Raw genomic sequence first — 22,019 nt, forward strand, 5'->3', positions numbered from 1 at the left:
TTCTATATGCCTCAGTTCCCTTATCTGTAAAATGGGGATTAAGACTGTGAGCTCCACATGAGATAACCTGATTACCTCGTATCTACCCCAGCGCTTAGAACAGCGCTTGGCACATAGTAAGCGTTTAACAAATACCATAATTATTATTTGACACCCAATTATACATCTCCTCCCCTGTTCTCTCCTCCTCCCTTCAGGCTCGTATCTCCTCCTGCCTCCAGGACGTTTCCACCTGGATGTCTGCCTGCCACCTATAACTCAACATGACCAAGATGGAGCATCTTATGTTCCCTCCCAAACTCTGTCCTCTCCCTGACTTTCCCATCACTGTGGAGGGCATTACCATCCTTCCCATCTCACAAGCCCATAACCCTGGTGTCATCCTTGACTTTGCTCTGTCATTCACCCCACACATACAACCCATCACCAACGCCTGCTGGTCTCACCTTCACAACATCACCAAGATCCACCCTTTCCTGTCCATCTAAAGTGCTACCTTGCCAGTACAATCTATCATAATATCCCAACTGGATTATTGCATCAACCTCCTCTCTGATCTCCCATCCTTCTGTCTCTCCTCACTTCAGTCTATACTTCACTCCACTGTTCGGATTATCTTTCTACAGAAACATCTGGGCATGTCACTTCCCTCCTCAAAAACCTCCAATAGTTGTCTATCAACCTTCGCAAGAAGCAATAACTCCTTACTCTTGCTTGGCTTCAAAGCTGTCCATCAACTTGCCCCCTCCTACCTCACCTCCCTTCTTTCTTTCTATCGCCCACCCTGTACACTCCGCTCCTCTGTCGCTCATCTCCTCACCGAGCGCCATTCTCGCCTATCCCGCCGTCAACCTCTGGCCCACGTTCTACCGCTGTCCTGGAATGCCCTCTCTCCTCACCTCCACCAAACTCTCTTCCCCTCTTAAAAGCCCTACTGAGAGCTCACCTCCTCCAATAGGCCTTCTCAGACTGAGCTCCCCCCTTTTCCCTCTGCTCCCCCTCCACCCTCTGCTCCCCCACTTCTCCCCTTCCCCTCCCTTCATCACTGTGCTCATTTGTATATATTATTACCCTATTTATTTTGTTAATGAGGTGTACATCCCCTTGATTCTATTTATCATGATAATGTTGCCTAGTTTTTGTTTCATTCTGTTTTGCTCTGCCATCTGTCTCCCCCGATTAGACTGTGAGCCCGTAGTTGGGCAGGGATTGTCTCTATCTGTTGCTGAATTGTACATTCCAAGTGCTTTGTACAGTGCTCTGCACATAGTAAGCACTCAATAAATACTACTGAATGAATGAATGAATTGAATGAATAAGTTAGATCTTGGTTCTTTTTTAATGTCTTCAAATCTTTCCTAAAACTTGCAACACTGGTGAGTGCCATGTAATCAAGAACATATTTCCAGCCCCTAATTCTCACTATGGGTTTTTTGTTCTTGTCAGAGGCCAGATGTGAAAATCGGAAAGCTTCAATCCAACTTTAGAGAGTTTAAGGGAGTCAAGCAAAGTCATGAAAAAGGAAGCAAAGGCTTTAATGAAGGACTGGGATGTGGAAGGATTGTTTTCAACTATCAGGAGAGCATTGAGACCTCAGAAAACCTAATTCTCAAAGGTTAAGATAGAGGTGCTCTGAAAATTTATGGATATCCAAAGGGAGAGAGGTTCTTCAAAGCCTGTGAAAAGATACACTATCCTAAAGAAAAGACTTTCATTTTATTTTCCCAAGCTGTGGAAAGTCAAGAGTGACCAAAGAAAAGTGATAAAAAAACTTCTGACCACCTTGATGTGGTGCGCTCTGGCTTCTCTTGGGAGCTGATTGCATCACTCACTGGTAAAACCTCAGGGCACAGTGAGATCTGTCCATGTGCATCAGTCCAATGCATGCATCATTCCAAACCACAGCAGATTTGTTCCATAGCAGACTGAAGAGGTTGACTTCAAAAAGAGGACAATAGGTCACTATTTCTGCGCATTAAAATAGCCAAAAAGCATGCTTTTTATTTTCAAGAAGGTCACAAACATAATTTTCTCTAGACCATAATCCATATATGGGACAGAAATTGTGTCTTTTCTGACAAGATCATCATCATCAATGGTATTTACTGAGTGCTTACTGTGTGCCTCTGAGCACTGTACTAAGAACCTGGGAGTTTACAATACAAGATTTGATAGACACATTCCCAGCCCACCACAGTCTAGAGTGGGGAGACTGACATTAGCATCAATAGATAGATAATCAATAGATAATTAATAAATTATTTTGATAATACCTACTTAGCATAGTAGTTGCTGTGTAGTGTCCCTTAATAAATACCGCAATTATTCCTAATTCCCTAGAATGATTTTCCTTGTCTTGTGTCTTGTCTCTGTCTTAGAGAAGCAGTGTGGCTTAGTGGCCTTAGCATGGGCTTGGGAGTCAGAGTTTATGGGATCTAATCCCTGCTCTGCCATGTGTCAGCTGTGTGATTTTGGGCAAGTCACTTCACTTCTCTGTGCCTCTGTTACATCATCTATAAAATGGGGATTAAGACTGTGAGCCCCACATGGGACAACCTGATTAACCTGTAACTACTGAGAAGCGGCATGGCTCAGTGGAAAGAGCACGGGCTTTGGAGTCAGAGGTCATGGGTTCGAATCCCGGATCGGCCACTTGTCAGCTGTGTGACTTTGGGCAAGTCACTTCACTTCTTGGTGCCTCAGTTACCTCATCTGTAAAATGGGGATGAAGACTGTGAGCCCCACGTGGGACCACCTGATTCCCCTGTGTCTACTTCAGCGCTTAGAACAGTGCTCGGCACATAGTAAGCACTTAACAAATACCAACATTATTATTATTATTATTACTCCAGTGCTTAGAACAGTGCTTGCCACATAGAAAGCACTTGCTTAACAAATACTATCATTATTATTATATTATTATGCCATTGATTCATCTCCAACCCATAGAGACACCTCTGACAAATCTCTCCCAGAATATCCCACCTCCATCAGCAATCGCTCTGGTAGTGGATCCAGAGAGTATTCTTGGTAAAAATGAGGAAGTGATTATCCCATTACTTCCTTCCGTGTAGTAATCTTGAGTCTCTGCCCTCTACTCTCTCCCATGCTGCTAATGCCCAGCACAGGGGACTCTGACTTGTAGCAGATTGCCTTCTACTAGCTAGCCCCTGCCCAAGCTAGGAATGGAATGGGTAGGCCTCTGCTTGACTCTCCCTCCCACAGCCGAGACTGGTAGAGTACTGGAAACCCTCCCGGTGTGACCCTGAGAGGGGCCTAGAATGATAAATGGGAGCAAAAGGCCTACCTTGATGCTCTTCTCCCCACTGTAAGGTAAGGTACTGCATTTCAGTACTGCCTTCCCATTTTCACAAAAGAAATACAAGTTTGGGGTCCTGGGTGGTCAATCAATCCATCAATCAGTGGCATTTACTGAGCAATCACTGTGTGCCAAGCCCTGTACTAAGTACTTGGGGGAGTACATTACAGTTGCTAGAAATGGTCTTTGCCCACATGGAGCTTACAGTCTAGTACTGTACACATCCTCAATTCTTAACCACACTACTTCGTATTCAACATTTTTTTAAAAAAAAACAGTCTAAAGACTGAAGATAAGTGAGTTCGAAAACCGACTAACCTTCTTGTCAAAGTTATAATGGATGCGACTCAAGCCTGTCAATTAGTGAAAAAGTTAATTATTTGGAAAAATGCTCATGCAACCTCTTATGAGGTAGAACAACAAAAAAAGGCCAAATCATCAGAAGGTACCTGGAACATTTCTTTGAAAATAAGCCTGAAATCCTCAAATGCTTTCATACATTAAAACAGATGTTAAAAAATCCCACAAAAAATAATGTTTGCAAGAGCCCACAAACCCTTTATTTGTTCTAAATGATTAACTGGGGTCATCAGCAGGAGTTAACATTTGAACACTTTGCCCAGATTGCAATTAAAACAGATAAATAACACTAGGAATCACTGAGAAAGATATTATCTGTGAGCAGGGGGTTGTGGAGATTCATTAATTCGCTTCTCTAGGGCTTTATCTGAGATAGTATCACAGTAGTTTACGAAGTCTGAGCATCCGAGAGCTGGAAGGGGCTAGGGTAGATCAGCCAGTCCAACCCCCTGACTTCAAGGATATAAAATACTAAATTTCTTTCCTTAATAATCACCAGACTGGGAGACTCTACAGCCTCCCTCAGTGACTGATGGGGGCAGGGAGTGTGTACTCTCCCAAAAGCTTAGTACACTGCTCTGAAAACAGTGGATGCTCAATAAATATGATTGACTGATTGACTGACTTTATCCAAATTGACTCCCTCAAACGTAAAATTTCTCCTCGTTTGGGTCTAGGTGAATGTTGATAGAATGTGCTCAGTCAATTCGGTCTCCATAATGCCCACCATGTACCTGAACACAATTATGGCACCCCCAAAACCTTCTAATCTCTAGACTAAAAAGCCCCCTATCATCCGGAACAGTGTAACTAAATTCCATAGCTTTGTTCATGTATGGTTCTTTTGGACATTGCTCTGTTACCTCACATCCTTTTGAAACTGCAGAGATCAAACTTTAAAATGGGGCTTCAAAGGTAATGAGGATTATTGTTTCTCCTCAAAGTAAGCAAGGAGAACTCTTTATCTACAGAGGAGCAGGTTGATTTTTGATACTAGATCAAGTCTTTGTGCCTTGGAGCAGCAATTTGCAGATGGTTATAGAGAGACCTGACAGACTGATCTCTCAACTCACCTCACTTGCTCCCAGGAAGAAAAATATTTTAAAATACAACCTGGCCACCTACATTTAATTTTTCTCTGTGAAAATGGGCAGGAGCCATGATAGCTCACACGTGACTAATTATATCCTGTTGTGTCATCTGCCAGTGACAATCCCAACTAAATTTTACATCTAAATCATAATTTCAAATGGTGAATTATCACCTTGTGGTGAATTCACATTGCCAAAATTGTCTGAGGCCCACCCTGTCAGTCACTCCTAAAAGCCTATCCAAGAAACCCCTGAATTGATCAAATTGCCCAATGGACAGAGGAAAAAGCTTGAATTTACCAGACTTCATCTTTGGCTACCAACAGTTCCTGCCGGTTTCCATGGCCTCTTCAAAATAACAATAATAATAATGATAATAATAATAATAATAATTGTGGTTTGGTACAGTGCCTGACACACAGTAAGCACTTAAAGCACTGGGGTAGAAACAAGCAAATGGGGATGGACAAAGTCTCTGTCCCACATCAGGCTCACAGTATAAAATCCTCATTTTACAGATGAGGTAACTGAGGCACTGAGAAGTAAAGTGATTTGCCCATGGTCACACAGCAGATGAGTGGCAGAGGCAGGATTAGAAACCATCACCCTCTGAATCCCAGGCCTATGCTCAACCCAGTAAATCGTGCCCAGCCCTAGTCCAGACCAATTAGTAGCAGGATCCAGGACAGGGCCAACAATATTGTTGGACAAGAGCAGTTAATTGTATCAATTTCAGGGTCTGCACGGAGAAACGCACACCACCTACCACTGCTTTGCAACCGTGAGCTCACTCTACAGTTTTAAGACAAACTAGTCTGAAGTATGAAGAAGAAAGTGAGGCCCTAATTGCCATTTCTTTGGGTTGAAAATATGACTAGAAGGGCAATAGCCATTAAGCAAACAGGCTATCCACTTTGATTATTTTTATACTTCTCAAATTGGTGAGATCTTTGCAACCCAGAGACATGCCCACTCAAAATCTTATTGAAGGTACATCTCCTTCAAGAGGTCTTTCCTTACTGAACCCTTCTTTACTCTTCTCCCACTCCCTTCTGTGCCACTCTTACTTGCTCCTTCATTCATCCTCCCTCCCCTTCCCACAGCACATATATAATTTATTTATTTATTTATTTATTTATTTATTTATTTATTTATTTATTTATTTATTTATTTATTTATTTATATTAATGTCTGTCTCCCCCTCTAGACTGTGAGCTCGTTGTGGGTAGGAATGTGTCTCTTGTTATATTGTACTCTCCTAAGTGCTTAGTACATGGCTTTGTAGCCATTATGTGCTAAATACCTACCCCAGCACTTAGAACAGTGCCTGACATGTAGTAAGCGCTTAACAAATGCCATTATTATTGAAGCAGCATGGCTTGGTGGAAAGAACATGGGCTTGGGAGTCAGAGGCCATGGGTTCTAATTCCGGCTCCACCACTTCTCAGCCGTGTGACTTTGGGCAAGTCTCTTAACTTCTCTGTGCCTCAATTACCTCATCTGTAAAATGGGGATTAAAACTATGAGCCCCATGTGGGATAACCTGATTACCTTGTATCTACCGCAGCACTTATAACAGTGCTTTGCACATAGTGTTTAATAACAAATGCCATCATTATTATTTTGAGGATGATGACAAATAGATAGGATTGAATGAATGGAACGGCCAGTGCTGTAAAGAGGGTCCTGAACAAGCTATTCTGAAATAAGGCAATTTATAACAGGTAGGACAAACTCCTGAAATTGATGTGTAGTACATTTTTTTAATGGTACTTTTTAAGTGCTCATTATGTGCCAGGCACTGTACTAAGTGTTGAGGTAGATACAAGTTAAGCAGACCATGTACCACATGGGGTTCACAGTCTTCAACCTCATTTCATAGATGAGGTAACAGGCACAGATAAGTTTAGTGATTTGCCCAAAGTCATACAACAAACAAGTGGTGGAGCCTGGATTAGAACCCAGGTTCTTTTGACTTTCAGGCCTGTTGTCTTTCCGCTTGACCATGCTGTTTTTCAAATATTTACTCTGCTTTTGGCAATGCAATCTGGATTCCTACAACATAGGCTGAATATTTTTTTTTCTATCACTACTACCATTTCTGTGCCTTGGGGAAACTTTTTGGGTGGCATAAGAATTTCAGATTTCCTAAATCCATGTAACAGTCCATTAGGCTGTTATTCTGCATGAATACATGCAGTAAATAAGATTCTGACGAGTACATCTTTCTATGTGGAATGAATGAAGACAAGTCTGTATTTTTCTTCTGGAAATATTGTGATCATTTTCAAGTAACTAATTTTCCCCCCCTGGCAATGCACAGCATATTCGATGACATATGGAATCAAATAGGATTCATAATCCTGCTTCTTGTTGGCTGCATTTTAATTATGGGATGTTATAAATCAATAATAAAAACATATGACAGTGCCATGTAGGGAATTAATCAAGTATAATGGAGAGGCTGTTTTAATGAAATGAGATGAAAACTACATTTCAATGCACAGGGGGCCGGCAATTATTTTCTCAAACCAACTCAGTTGGAATCTTCAAACAATTTTACTAAATTTGTTCTTCCAAATGTGTTAAATTTTTGGATCTATGATGTATATGGAGCTAATATGTTCTATTTTACACATCTTATCTTTGTTATTATTATCGCTATCATCCAACAGTATATATCAAGAGTAGATTGAATATATCTTATTCAGTCATAACTCTCTAAAGCTTCTTATTTTAGAATATATTTTAGCAAAGAATGACAAACATCTCGAGCATAGCCAAAGTCAAACAATGGCTCACACCAAGAGAAATTTAAACTTGGCTTGGTGATCCTCATCCAGTTCAAAATAATTTAGCTTTCAACAAATACTAATTCACGTCCAGGTAACGAAAAGAGCAACAGAAAGTTCAATTAAGAAGAACCAGTTTTGAGGATCGGCTGTGACAGATTAATGGATAATTAGATATTAAATCAAGTTCTGGGCCTGGGATGGGACTGAGGAAACTGCAGGGAAATCAATCGATCAGTCATGTTTATTGAGCACTTAGTATGCAGACTACTATACTAAGCAGTCAGTCACAGATTTAGTAGACATGTTCTCTGCCCACAAGGAGCATATAGTCTAGAGAGCAAAATGGAGCTTACTTATATTGGAGTCATCAAGGACTCTAATCATTAAATAATTAAAATGAATAATCTAAAATAAGATTGTTTCTTGAAAACTCACAAAGTTCAAAATTTTCTGTCCAATATACATTTCTGCAGTTCCAAAAGAACTGGAGACAAGCTTTTTTTGGTATGTCCCATACTATTCCTCTTCTCCCATCGTCAGCCCTTTCACACTCCAGTTTAACTGAGAAATGAATTCTTCATCTTCAGAGATCTTTGATTCTGGTTTTGCTCACCTTGGCTATTAAAGCTGGAATATGAAAGTCCATTTTACAACTCAGTTTGGAGCTTTAACTCTCCATGTGGAACATTACACTACTGAGTCTGACTGCCATAGTTCATTCAGAAAGTAATAATAATAATAATGATGGTATTTGTTAAGTGCTTACTATGTGCCAAGCACTGTTCTAAGTGCTGGGGGCGAAACAAGGTGATCAGGGTGTCCCAGGTGGGGCTCACAGTCATAATCCTCATTTTACGGATGAGGTAACTGAGGCACAGAGAAATTAGGTGACTTGCCCAAAGTCACACAGCTGACAAGTGGAGGAGCAGGGATTAGAACCCATGACCTCTGACCCCCAAGCCCTGGTTCTTTCCATTAAGCTACAGTGCTTCTCTGTAGGTAAGAAGATAGTAAGTAAATGAAGATATTGATAGTAAGATGGTGATGGTGGAAAAGACTTAATGGGTGATGTACTGAGCTCCCTATTCTCAGTCAGGAGTATCGAGACAGTAATAGCAGACTTTTCCCAGACAGGAGTATCAAGAGAGTAATAATGCCTGTGGCCCTATCTCATGTGGAGAAAGAAACTCCTCTTTCCCTTTTCCCCTGGAGATGATTTTGCATTCTGCTACCCTGCATTACCCCTCTCAAGATCACATCTGGAGAGCTTCCACTGTTCTTCTACCAGACTCAGCTATGGGAGGAAGAGGCAAGCAGAGACATGCCCATTCTATCCCTAGCCTGGCCAGTGGCTAGTGAGTGGAAGGCAATCTGCTACAAGTCAAAACGCACTTGTGCTGGGCAGCAGCGGCACGGGAGAGAGTCGAGGGTGGAGACTCAAGTTTATTGCATGGAAGAAGGCAATGGTAAACCACTCCATGGATACACTACCAGAATTAATGCAGATAGATGTGGGCATTCTGGGAGAGATGTGTCCATGGAGTCTCTATGGATCAGAGATGACTCTACAGCATAAGAGAAGATACTGTATTGTTAGGGAATCTCTTCCTGAATTCAATACATTTTGTGCTTGATTTACTTTCACCTCCTAAATATTACTGCATTGTCTATGAGCATCTATTCTCTGTCCTCTCCATGCTATATCCATCCCATACCTGTGCACTGACATTCTCACATCTTGACTCTTGCCATTTTGCCTTTGTTGATTGCTCTTTTCATCCTACTCACTACAACCACATTTTCTACCTAAAAAAGTATGCTTTCTCTTACCTTTCACTTTATACCCCTTTTTCCTGACACTATTGAAATTCTCTATCCCTAATTCCCTTTCCTTCCCTCATAATAACCATCTTTTCTTCACTGCTAGTCAGACTTAACTTTGATTTTCACTTCTCTTCTCTCCTCTCTGCATTCTGGCTCTGGTTCCCTCCTTCCCTCTTTCTACCTGGGAAGATTATTTTTCATTTTACCAAATCAACCAACTTCAAGTACTTCTTAAAAACCACTTCTCCCATGAAATCTTCCAATTATTTTACATCCCTGAAGACTACTTCTAGGGCACAATGCCAGCAGTTCACCTCTGAATAAAAAATAGGAAAGGAATTAACTGGTAAATATCAAGGGATTAACTGGTAAATCTTCTCAAGTTTCTTTGGATTGTATTATTTCTATTTTATGTATATTGTCTGACCATTGGGAAAAAAATATACCATTGTTCATTGGTATGACAAACTGGTAACCAGATAGTGTTAAAAAAAAAAACGAAAACAGAACATCCAGAGTAATTTACTCAGTAGTTCTGAGTAAATAGATAATCTATATCTTGTTCATTTGATATGCCAAATTTTGAAATACAAATGTTGAAGCTTCTTCAAACTATGCCTGGTGATTACTATGGTAAAAGGTACTGTAAACAAAGTTGAATTGAACATTGATGAAATTCCATAAATAATAATGGGGGGTAAGGAAAATCTAGCATATATACATTTAAATTAACTTTAGCATAGAGTAGTTGTTTTGAAGTATCATAAATCTTGAGAAAAGAGAAAGGTCCTCTTTGGAAAGGTGGCTTGATTAGAAGAGCCATAAGGGAAGTAAAATAGTGAGCTAATTTAGGGAGACTTAAAAGAGTGAGGGGGAAGAGAGCAGAAGAGTAAAGGAGAAACTGCTGATGGAGAAACTGGAAGCCATTGGTTAGATGTTTTCATTTTCTGGCCCAAGAAGTCAAGATTTTTAAAAGGGAGTGTGGGTTCTCAATGGTGTTTTAAAACACATATTCTCAGGGTAACGGGAATATACTTCAACAAAAGTTCACCCTATTTCCTTCTAAGAAAATCTACCTCACCTGCCTTTTTTCTTGATATTTACTGTTTCCCAGATGTTGCTATGGAAATCCTAGATTTATTATATCACAATTCCTCACAAGGTTGCACTCTGTTTCATTTTTGTTTTTTTTTTTCTTCTCCCACTTATAAATGTCCTGGTCACCTCTCTTTCCTAGTCTTCATTTTTTCTTTTCCACAACTTCCCTCATGGGGCTTATGCTGCTTTAGATTTTATGCTGTCACAACATAGCAGATGCCTATATTAACCACTGGAGATTCAGTGGTAAAAAAATAGTGTGAAATTCATCTGCATCCTGCTGTCTACATTACAAATGTTCTCTAGAGGATTCAGCAATGGGGCAATTGCTAAATTGGTACAACTACCACACAACTGGACTTTCCTCTACATCAGGCATGTCAATCACATTCACACACAGGCTAGATTTTTTAAATAAATGCAAAGGACAAATACATTCTTCGTAAGATAGGCAATCTAACACATTGTTAAAGAAAACGAAGCATGAAGTTGGTGCATGAAACAGTCTCATTTTCTTGATGATGAGAGTAATAATAATAATAATAATAATAATGATTGGGGCTTTTGTTAAGCACTTACTATCTGCCAGGCACTGTATTAAGTGCTGGAGTAGATACAAGGTAATTGGGCTGGACACAGTCCCTGCCCCACATTGGGCTCACAGACTTACTCTCCATTTTACAGATGAAGGAATGGAGGCACAGAGAAGTTAAGTGACTTGCCCAAGGTCACACAGCAGACAAGCAGTGGAGTCAGGATTAGAACCCAGGTCCTTCTGACATCAAGGCCCATACTCTATCCACTAGACAACACTGTTTCCATTAGACCATACTGCTTAATTTAAATTAATTTCTTTCAGCTCCATCTTTGTGGAGGACTTCCACACTGAACCAAGAAATGGGAGGAGATAGCAATGACTATAATTGCAGTATTTGTTAAGATCTTTCTATGTGCCAGGCACTAAATTAAGAACTGAGGTAGATACAAGCAAATCAGGTGGGCATAGTCCCTGTCCCACATGGACTCACGGTCTTAATCCCCATTTTACAGATGTGGTAACTGAGGCAAAGGGAAATTAAATGACTTGTCCAAGGTCACAAGGCAGACAAGTGATGGAGCCAGGATTAGGACTCGGGTCCTTCTAACTACCAGGCCCATGGTCTACCCACTAGGCCATGCTGATGTAAGGTATCCAGTCATCTCATTTTGTACCATACAGTCAGGTCTGTCCCCCATCTGGTATTGATATGAACCTGGGTGCTCTCACATCCTTAATTAACATTTTCAAGCCCGAGCTCCTGCTGCCGAGCTCTGCAGTATGAACTGAGGTTGGGGTGCCCACAGGCTCATGGATGAGTGGGATCCCCAGGAGAAACAAGCTATGATAGCATATGATGGCATGCTTCAGCACAATGGCATATACAATGTCAAATACTACTCTGCATGCCCGGTGTACAGTGTGTGATGTCACATGCAGCTCCTTGTCTCGTAATCACCTGGGACATCACTGGCAACTGGAAATGGAAGAACGTCACATGGAGAGAGATACCCAGAGGCTGATAGAGACAGAAAAAACATACAAAAACACACCCACATATCCACTAAGATCAAATAGCAAACAGGAGAGAGCTGAAGGGAGGAACTCAGCTCTCTGCTGAGCAGCCTGATGGTTTGGGACACAACTGTTTCTTCTGCTGTTCCCTCAAATTTATAGATTATGGGGTGACCCTGTGGAGTGGCCCTGGTGCCTTAAAAACCATGGACAGCATCATCAACAACAGCCACAATGCCTTCCACACCAATAAGGAACCAGAAGATATGTTTGCCAAAAGCAGGCGCTGAGCACATCCCGAGTGTCCTCTCCAGCTTCCCAGAAGTGGCCATTTGCCTTCAGGGTGCCCTCAACTTAGGGAAGATGCAAGTTCTATTTTCAGGTGGAAATAAAGGATGGAAGGAATTATTCTTCATCTCTACGCTATTAGATAGTGGAAATGGTTTGGGGCTGGGGAAGGGAGGGCAGAAGGAGAGAGGAGGCAGTGGGGAAGGAGAGTTCAAATATCTCCTTATATCCAGTGAGTTTACTTTGGTTCCTTCCTCTCTGGCTTCAAATTCTCTGGAGAATTTACCTCCTGAGGCTGCCCCACAGCCAATTAAGACTGCCTCCAATTAAGACTTGGAACGAATCCTCCTCCTTCAGGAGCATTATCCAGTTGGTAAGTAAAACAGAATTGAATTCTTTAGACAACTGTTTAATTCTCTTTAGGGAATTGCTGTCCTATTGTAACCCTGAATTTGTGTCATAAATAATTTAGCCAGATTCTCCCCAGTACTGGAAGCACTCCTTGAACCATTTAAGATTGAGGATGTGGGAAGGTCCATTAGCTGTTCCAGTTCATTAGAGCTCCATTTTCCTTTGTACAGTGGTAGTACAATCCCTGATGCTTGTATTATGAAAGGACTGTAGAAATGCGGCAGCAGGCCCATGCTCAGTGGACATCCCTTAACACCACTTGCAGCAGCAATGTACTGAATGGTGCCTGAGTGCCCAGGAAAAAAAATAATAATAATAATGAGCCTCCCTAAAAGCCCAGGGGAGGATAGAACAGTTTGGACTTTTCCTTTTGCATTTGAAAAATGCAGAGTACAACTGCTCAGGGCCATCTTTAACTTTTACACTGAAGATATTCAGTGGTGACGACGATCAATCTGCCTTCCCAAAGAGCAGCAGAAAAGATTAAACATGATGGCCATTTCTAAACAGGTCTCCCTTTCTACAAGTATTTGTGTAAGCATTAAAAATGAGTAGTGAATAGGTGGAGCTAGGAACTATTCAAACATTTTCCAGCTAAAGAAATTAGGCTAAGGATCAAAATGTGCAAACCATTTGAGACAGACTTCTAGCAGCTAACTCCATCAGCTACAAATCACAGGAACTTATGGAAATAACCATTGCTGCTTAAGGAATTTTGAATATGGCAACACTTGCCTCTGGTTGCATTTATCACTGAACTTGTCATATATATTCTCACAGTCATTCTTTAGCTGAACTTTCAAGATATGCAGAGCACACAATCATGGAGGTGGAAAGGACCTTGAGAAGTCAGCTTGTTCATTCCTGGCTTTTTGGCAGGCCCACATTTCAGCTGTCTAAGACAGATGAGAATCAGTCCTGTTAAAAAGATCTCCAGAGAAGATTCTCCATTATCCTTTAGTACTTCATTCCGGGGCTTAACTACAATCAGCATAGAGAAGCGGCATGGAGAAAGGCAGCATGGTTTAGTGGAAAGAGCACAGGCCCAGGCTCTCCGAGCACTTGAGTTCTAATTCTGGCTCTGCCACCTGTCTGCTGTGTGACCGTGGGCAAGTCACATAACTTCTCTGCCTCAGTTCCCTCATCTGTAAATTAGAGATTCATTCATTCATTCATTCATATTTATCGAGTTCTTATTGTGGGCAGACCACTGTACTAAGTGCTTGGAAAGTACAATTCAGCAATAAAGAGAGACAATCCCTGCCCACACCTGGCTTTAAATCCTCCTCTTTCCTACTTAGATTGTGAGCCCCCATGAGAAACAGGGACTAAGTTCAACATGATTATCTTGTATCCACCTCAGCCTTTAATACTGATAGGCACGTGGTAAGAATTTAACATTTGCCAGTATTATTGTTTTAATCATAACTATTATTAATCATCATCATCATCATTACCCTCAAAAATGCTTCCTCATCTCTTAGTGATAGATGCATTTTAGTTAGTTATTTTCTTCCAGTCCGATTTTAGTAGAGATGCAATGGGTTGCCTCAATCTGCCACAGAGTAATTCCTCATACTTTTGAAAACAATTGTTTAGTCTCCCTGGAATCTCTATTCACTAGGCTAAATGATCTCTTTAACCTTTCTTCAGAGATATTATTTTACAACCTTTTAATCATCTTTATGCTTCTTCCCTGAACACTTTTTAAGTTCTCCATATCTACATAAATCATTCCCTTAAAACATAGAGCCTGAAACTCCATTCAGCAATCTAGTAAAAACAGCCTACTAAATGATCAACAGTATTTATTATCCATTTCCAATCTGTAAAATCTATCTCCCCAACTCCCAGACCTACTATGTGTGAAGAGTCAATTCAAGTAACCTAAATGGAAATGTTCTTTGGCAAGGTAATTATTGTGAAGCAATTTTGTGTTTTCTTTGGGATGACTTCAGATTGAATTTAGGGTTTTTTAAAGGGTCTTTCTAGCTAAATCATTTCCATTAGTGTAACTATGACTAAACACAAATATGCCTGCATTGAATTAGCCTTTCCTATCTTTCCTAATGAGATCTTTCCTATCCTCCTTTAATTTTCAAAAGTGGCAACTCATTGCTCTGCAGACTCTGGTCAATGTCTGAAATAGCTGGAGAGGTAGTGTGGCCAAGTGGAAAGGGTGTGTGGCTGGGAGTCAGATGTCCTGTGTGCTAATCCTGGCTCTGCCACTTATACACTGTATGGCCTTGAGCAAGTCACTTAACTTCTCTGGGCCTCAGTTCCCTCATTTGCATAATGGGGATTCAATATCTGTTCTCCTTTCTACTTAGACTGCAAGCCCCAAGTGGGTCCTGATCTTGTAACTACAGTTAGGACAGTGCTTGGCACATTGTAAACACTTAACAAATACCAGAATTATTATTATCATGATTATTACTATTATCATCTTAGAGACAAATTAATTAGCATGTCAATTGACTACATCTCAATCTAAGTGATCTTCCACCATCTCTTCTTCTACATGAGTTTCATTTCTCACTCTCTTATTTTACTGTTCCAATTTCAAATCCCAAATCCCAGGTCCCTATTTCAGATCATTGTTTTGGAATGATTGAGATGCAATTATAAAGCCTCTATTGTTATGGCTCTCAGGAGTATATAGCTATGCATCTTCAGAATTGGCAATAAGGGAAAACAGAAATAATGTAGAACAGAGAAATATTGTATTGACTCTAAATGATAGAAATATCTTTATATGACTACATAATTAGAATATTTAAAAATAATTGGCATGTAGTTGTCATGTTAAGTAAAATTTCTATGTTTCTGTAGCCAAAATCCACAGTCTTTCAAATATCTGGGATACTATCTTACAAGCTAAACAACATGATAAAAATAAACAACATTGAATTTCAGAGCCAAAGCTATAAGACAGACGGGAAAATGAGTTGAGAAGCAGCGTGGATCAGTGGAGAGGCCGGGCTTGGGAGTCAGAGGTTATGGGTTCAAATCCCAGCTCGGCCACTTAGCTGTGGGACTGTGGGCAAGTCACTTGTGACTGTGGGCAAGTCACTTAACTTCTCTGTGCCTCAGTTACCTCATCTGTAAAATGGGGATTAACTGTGAGCCTCACGTGGGACAACCTGATTACCCTGTATCTACTCCAGCACTTAGAACAGTGTTCTGCACATAGTAAGTGCTTAACAAACACCAACATTATTATTATTATTATTATTAAAAGTCAAGAAGTTAAGGCATCTTTCAGATGATATTATGCAGTGCAGGTGCATGGTAACTACCTTAACCTCTAATCTTATCCTTCTAATTAACATAACTGCAAAAGGGATTTTACCAATTAACCCATAATTACTAAAATCCTCATTTAAATGGTTTTGGTGCACTTAAATTGAGTGGAGTTACATAGTTTGATTATACTACACTTATAGATCAATACATTCGTTTTTCAACTATTTTAAAGGTAATTTTTACTTAATTGCCTAAAAGGTAGATAGTTCTGGGAAAGGGACTCTTCCAATAGAGCCTGGACATCAAAATGTTTACTTCAAATACGTAATCGGTAATTAGGAAACAGCAGCTGGAAACCCAATGATTAGAGGGGAAATCAAAGCAATTGATTTCATTCCTCGATAATAAGAACAATGTTTAGAAAATAAAGTGGTGAGAGCCACGATGTTGGTGGGAATGACTTCATTAACATTTAGTTAACAGCTGTCATTTCTAAGACTTTGAAAATGAGCCATTAATCTTCATAACCATTATATGATGTAGTCAGGTCAGTTATCATTCTTACAGGATGAAAGGAATGGGATTACTTTAAAGTGAAATGACTTGCTGATTTCACATGTTATTCGATAACTTAAGAATTATTATGCATCTCTCTCTGAGAAACACAGAGCAGTAGAAAGGCATGGTCTTGCTTATCTTCACAGCATTCTCAGAAAATAGGAAAGGAAAAGTCTGTAATCCTCCTGAAGGAAAAATGGACATATTGTGTCTCTCCATAAAAATCCAAAATGTATTAATAGAGGGAGCCAAACTAACTCAGTTTGGGTGCCACACTCATACGGGGACTAAACTAGGAAATCCTCTGAATATTTTAGGCCTACACTTTTATTCAATTAATGCAAGAGATAGAATTGAAGGAAATGATGTCTCTGTCCTGAATTACATTTTTCTGGGCAATACAATTATTCAGCTATCACTTGGATCAGGCAACAAAGATATTATAATAATGATAATAATGCATGCTTGCTATCTGCAAAGCACTGTTCTAAGCGCTGGGGGGATACAAGGTGATCAGGTTGTCCCACGTGGGGCTCACAGTCTTAATCCCCATTTTACAGATGAGGTAACTGATGCACAGAGAAATGAAGTGACTTGCCCAAAGTCACATAGCTGATAAATGGCGGAGCCAGGATTAGAACCCATGACCTCTGACTCCCAAGCCCAGGCTCTTTCCACTGAGCCATGCTGCTTCTCGAATGATAAAGCATATCATTATTATTCAGTTTTTAGAACAGTAAAGGATACACAGCAAACACTTAATAAATACTACAATTATTATTATCCTCAACAGCACTGATTAAGCCTCTGAGTGCCAATGACTGTACTAGGTGCTTGGGTGTAGCAGGGAATGTGTCTGTCATATTGGACTCTCCTAAGGAACTAATTCTCTTCCCCTCTTCAAAGCTCTACTTAAAACTCACCTTCTCCAAGAGGCCTTCTCAGACTGAGCTCCCCTTCTCCCTCTACTCCCTCTACCACCCCCCTTCACCTCTCTGCAGCTTAACCCTCTTTTCCCCCCATTTCCCTCTGCTCCTCCCCCCTCCCTGCCCCCTCAACACTGTACTCGTCTGCTCAACTGTATATATTTTCATTACCCTATTTATTTTGTTAATGAAATGTACAACACCTTGATTCTATTTAATTGTCATTGTTTTTACGAGATGTTCTTCCCCTAACTCTATTTATTGCCATTGTTCTTGTCTGCCTGTCTCCCCCTTTTAGACTGTAAGCCCGTCAAACGGCAGGGACTGTCTCTATCTGTTGCCGACTTGTTCATTCCAAGCGCTTAGTACAGTGCTCTGCACATAGTAAGCGCTCAATAAATACTATTGAATGAAATAAGCGCTTGGTAGAGTGCTCTGCCCAAAACAAGTGCTCAATAAATAGGATTGATTGACTTGCCAAAGAAGGCGACATACTTTCTACCTTCAAGGAGCTTACAGTCTAATAGGAGGATAGAGCAGAGCTTTGCAACTCAGGTAAGCATTGCTTCACCACTAATATTTTTTCAAGGGCCAGGAAATCAGAAGATTAATCCTGTTTTACAGAATAGTCACATTGCTTGTTAATAAGGGCTAGTGATTTACTGCAGACACTGTAGATACAGTAGAAGTTGTAAAACTAGGGACCCTGTAATTAAAATTAGGTTACCACATTTGAAAAGTGACTTGCACACCATAATTATTTCACAGGCCATCAGGGTACTCATATGTATCTAATTATGTTCTTAACTTTTCTATTCACTTGTGTCTATTTTTCAGACATTCTATCACTCAACTATGAAATATTCAAGGTTATGTTTATTTGCCACATTTAATTGTAAACTCTTTTGTGTACAAGGATCATGTCTACTTGAAAATAACTGTGGTATTTGTTAAGTACTTGATATGTGCCGGGCCTTATAAAAGTGCTGTAGTACACACAAGATAATCAGGTTATCACAGCCTTTTGTTTGTTTGTTTATTTTGGTTTTCCCCACATAAGCCTCACAGTCTAAACAGAAGGGATAACAAGTAATGAATCCCCATTTTACAGATGAGGAAAATGAAAAGGAGAGAGGGTTAAATGACTCGTCCACGTTCACACAGCCATGAAGTAGTTGCCTGGATTAGAACACAGCTCTTTAACTCCCAGTCTGTGCTCTTTTCACCGTGCCATGCACAGATTTTTTTTTCATTTTGAAATTAAATACACCAAACTTTTCTTTCAATAAAATGAACATATTAAGCACAAACCATTTTACTTTGGCTAGACGGTACTTACAGTTACGATTTTATTGGATCGATAAGTTAATTAATTCTAGCTGAAAGCACAAGCTATCTGCCTGTTATTAAATATACCATATTTTTTTTAAATTAGAATCTATCTCCCTCATAGTTGTAGGTGAATTAGAAGTAAGAGTTTATTTTCTAGAGAAAAGGAAATCATGCAGAAAATGTCAATATTGATTTTTTAAGTCACAACTTAAATGTTGAGAGTGCCATTTTCAGCACTGAACTTCAATAATGTAAACAATCTAAACTTTAAACAGGTAAGAGCTTTTATAAATGGAGGGTATTTGAGGAAAATGGCTAAGATAGTTTAGAAATTGTTAAGCCCATATGCTATTTCTTGAAATGAAAACCCAATCCATTGCCTGTCTGTAAACAGTAGTCAACTTGCCGCTGATGTTCAGAATTTTCATTTTAAGGTTGAGTAAGTTCAACAGTCAATCATATAGAGCTAATGAAAAATCAGAGGACTCAAATTAATTTATCAATCAATGGTATGTGTTAAGCACATACTTTGTGCAGCTCAGTATACTAAACACTTGGGAGGCTAAAATACTTGATAGGTCCGTTCCCTGCTAAAAGGACCTTATGGCCTAGAGCAGGGAGACAGATATTATAATGATATGGATATATACATTAAGTGGTGTGGGGCTCAGGGTGAGATTTATATCAAGGGCTTAAAGGGTACAGATTCAAGTGCATAGGTGAAGCAGGAGGGAAAGGGAGGATTTTGTCAGGGAAGTCCTCTAGAAGGAGATGTACTTTTAATAACACTTTGAACGTGGGGAGAGTGGTAGTCTGTTGGATATGAAGAGGGAGGAATTCCAGGTCTGAAAGAGGACATGGACAACAGGTTAGCTCTTACTGTACTCTCCCAAGTGCTTAATACAGTTCTCTGCACCCAGCAAGTGCTTAATACAACTGAATGAATGAATAAATGGGGAGTTAGAGAGAAGGAGTTTTATTCAGGGAGAGTTATCATCATCATCATCATCATCCACAGCAGCAGGATTAGCTGAGGGCCTATTGAATGCCAGGCACTCTACAGAATGCTTATGAAATAGTCTACAGAAGTAAAAGATGTGATCTCTGCTGTCAAAGTTATTACATACACAGGATTGGTGATGTTCTGGGTTCCTTTAGTCTTTTGCATTACACGCAAATAAAAGGAAAGGATTAATATTTTCGAATGACCACTTTCTAGTAAACATATTTGAATCCTGAAAATAAAAACGGGAACCCCATTTTTTTAAATGTTTAAAATTTAAACCCGTTTCCCTAAAGTCACTCTAAAATTCGCCCTTTCATCTCCATCCAAAAGGCTGCCACGTTAGTACAATCACTCATTTTTTCAATAGTATTTATTCAATAGTATTTATTGAGCGTTTACTATGTGCAGAACACTGTACTAAGCGCTTGGGATGTACAAATCGGTAACAGATAGAGACAATCCCTGCCCTTCGACGGGTTTACAGTCTAATTGGGGGAGACAGAAAAAACAATAGCAATAAATAGAAGGTGCAGAGCACTGTAGAGAGTGCTTGTAGAGGGTGCTTGGGAGAATGTAAGAGAATTAGTATACACAATTCCTCTTCGAAGGAGGGTGTCTTTATGGCTGAAAGGCCTGCCTGCAGCATTATAGTGAAGACAGAGTTGTTCCCCAGCTGATATAGTCTGTAATTATTATACCTAAACTGCTGAATCAGCATCCTCCATCGTACAGGATCCAAAAGATCCTTATAAGGGGAGATATGAGTGTCTGATGGGAAGGCCAACATTTCATTCATTCATTCAGTAGTATTTATTGAGCACTTACTATGTGCAGAGCACTGTACTAAGCGCTTGGAATGTACAAATCGGTAACAGAGACAGTCTCTGACCTTTGACGGGCTTACAGTCTAATTGGGGGAGACAGACAAGAACTATGGCAGTAAATAGAATCAAGAAACATTTCCATTACTTGTCGAACCTCATCCAGTTGACTTTCTTCAGGCTGACTGAAATGCTTTCTTGCATGCCTCACAGCATCCAGTCATTTATTCTGTCGAATGAGTTCAATGAACTCCTGGATCCTGAGGCTGAACTCCAGACAGCTCAATTCAGGTTTTCCTTTTAGGGTTTCCATAACAAGATCATCAGTTTCTTTAGTGTAATCACTGGCTGATCTATCTTGCCTAGATTACTTCTATCTTGCCTAGATTACTTCATCAGCCTCCTTTCTGTCCTCCCAACCTCCTGCCTCTCCCATACTTCATGCCACTGCCCAGATTATCTTTCTACAGAAACTTTCAGAGCATGTCATCCCCCCTTCTCAAAAATCTTCAGTGATTGCCTATCCACCTCCGTATCAAACAAAAACTGTTCACCGTTGGCTTTAAAACTCTCCATCACCTTGTCCCTTCCCACCTCACCTCCCTTTTCTGCTTCTACCACCCAGCCTGCACACTTTGCTCCTCTAGTGCTAACCTTTTCACTGTATCTCGATCTCACCTGTGTGGCTGCCAACCCCTGGCCCAAGTTCTACCTTTGGCCTGGAATGCCCTCCTTGCTCAAATCTGCCAGACAATTACCCTCCCCCTTCTTCAAAGCCTTACTGAAGATACACCTTCTCCAAGAGGCCTTCCCAGGCTAAGCCCCACTTTTCCTCATCATCCATTCCCTTTCTTGTCACCCTGACTCATTCCCTTTGCTCTTCCTCCCTCCTTGCCCCATAGCATTTATGTATATATCTGTAACTTTATTTATTTATACTGATGGCTGTTTATGTGCTCTGATGTCTGTCTCCCCCCACCCAGACTGTGCGTGCATTGCGTGCAGGGATTGTATCCTTTAATTCCTGTATTGTGCTTTCCCGAATGCTTAGTACAGTGCTCTGCACACAATAAGTGCTCGATAAATACTATTGAATGAATGAATTTATGGGCTCCAAGCCAGTGAGATTTCAGTGTTTTGCAAATATGCATTACCCTTACACAGTGGAGAATGTGAACTTCAACGGAGGAAATTATCATTCCTTTAAATCCACGCCTATCAAAGTTATGGCAAGGCATTTACATTCATCATCTATTTCAGTCTAAATGCAGGCAGAGGGTGAATGACTCCTTGTCTACAAAAGAATGTCTCTGGTTTGCTTCAGTGTTTATATCCAATAAATGCTTTAGCTTCCCCTTGGCATTTATCTAACAGCAATACACTATTATCTTG

General features: G+C 40.2%; 1 protein-coding gene and 1 non-coding gene across 2 annotated transcripts in view; both read right to left on the bottom strand.

Annotated features, from left to right (window-relative positions):
- The window catches only part of CLSTN2 (calsyntenin 2), a 586,341-nt gene that overhangs the window by 416,213 nt on the left and 148,109 nt on the right, over positions 1-22,019 (bottom strand). The gene's annotated exons all lie outside the window — the stretch shown is intronic.
- On the bottom strand, positions 3,138-3,275 carry LOC114816264. The gene has a single exon (XR_003764028.1). It is a non-coding gene; the product is annotated as a small nucleolar RNA SNORA7 (small nucleolar RNA).

Source organism: Ornithorhynchus anatinus, chromosome 1 (genome assembly GCF_004115215.2).
Source record: "Ornithorhynchus anatinus isolate Pmale09 chromosome 1, mOrnAna1.pri.v4, whole genome shotgun sequence".
NCBI lineage: Eukaryota > Metazoa > Chordata > Mammalia > Monotremata > Ornithorhynchidae > Ornithorhynchus > Ornithorhynchus anatinus.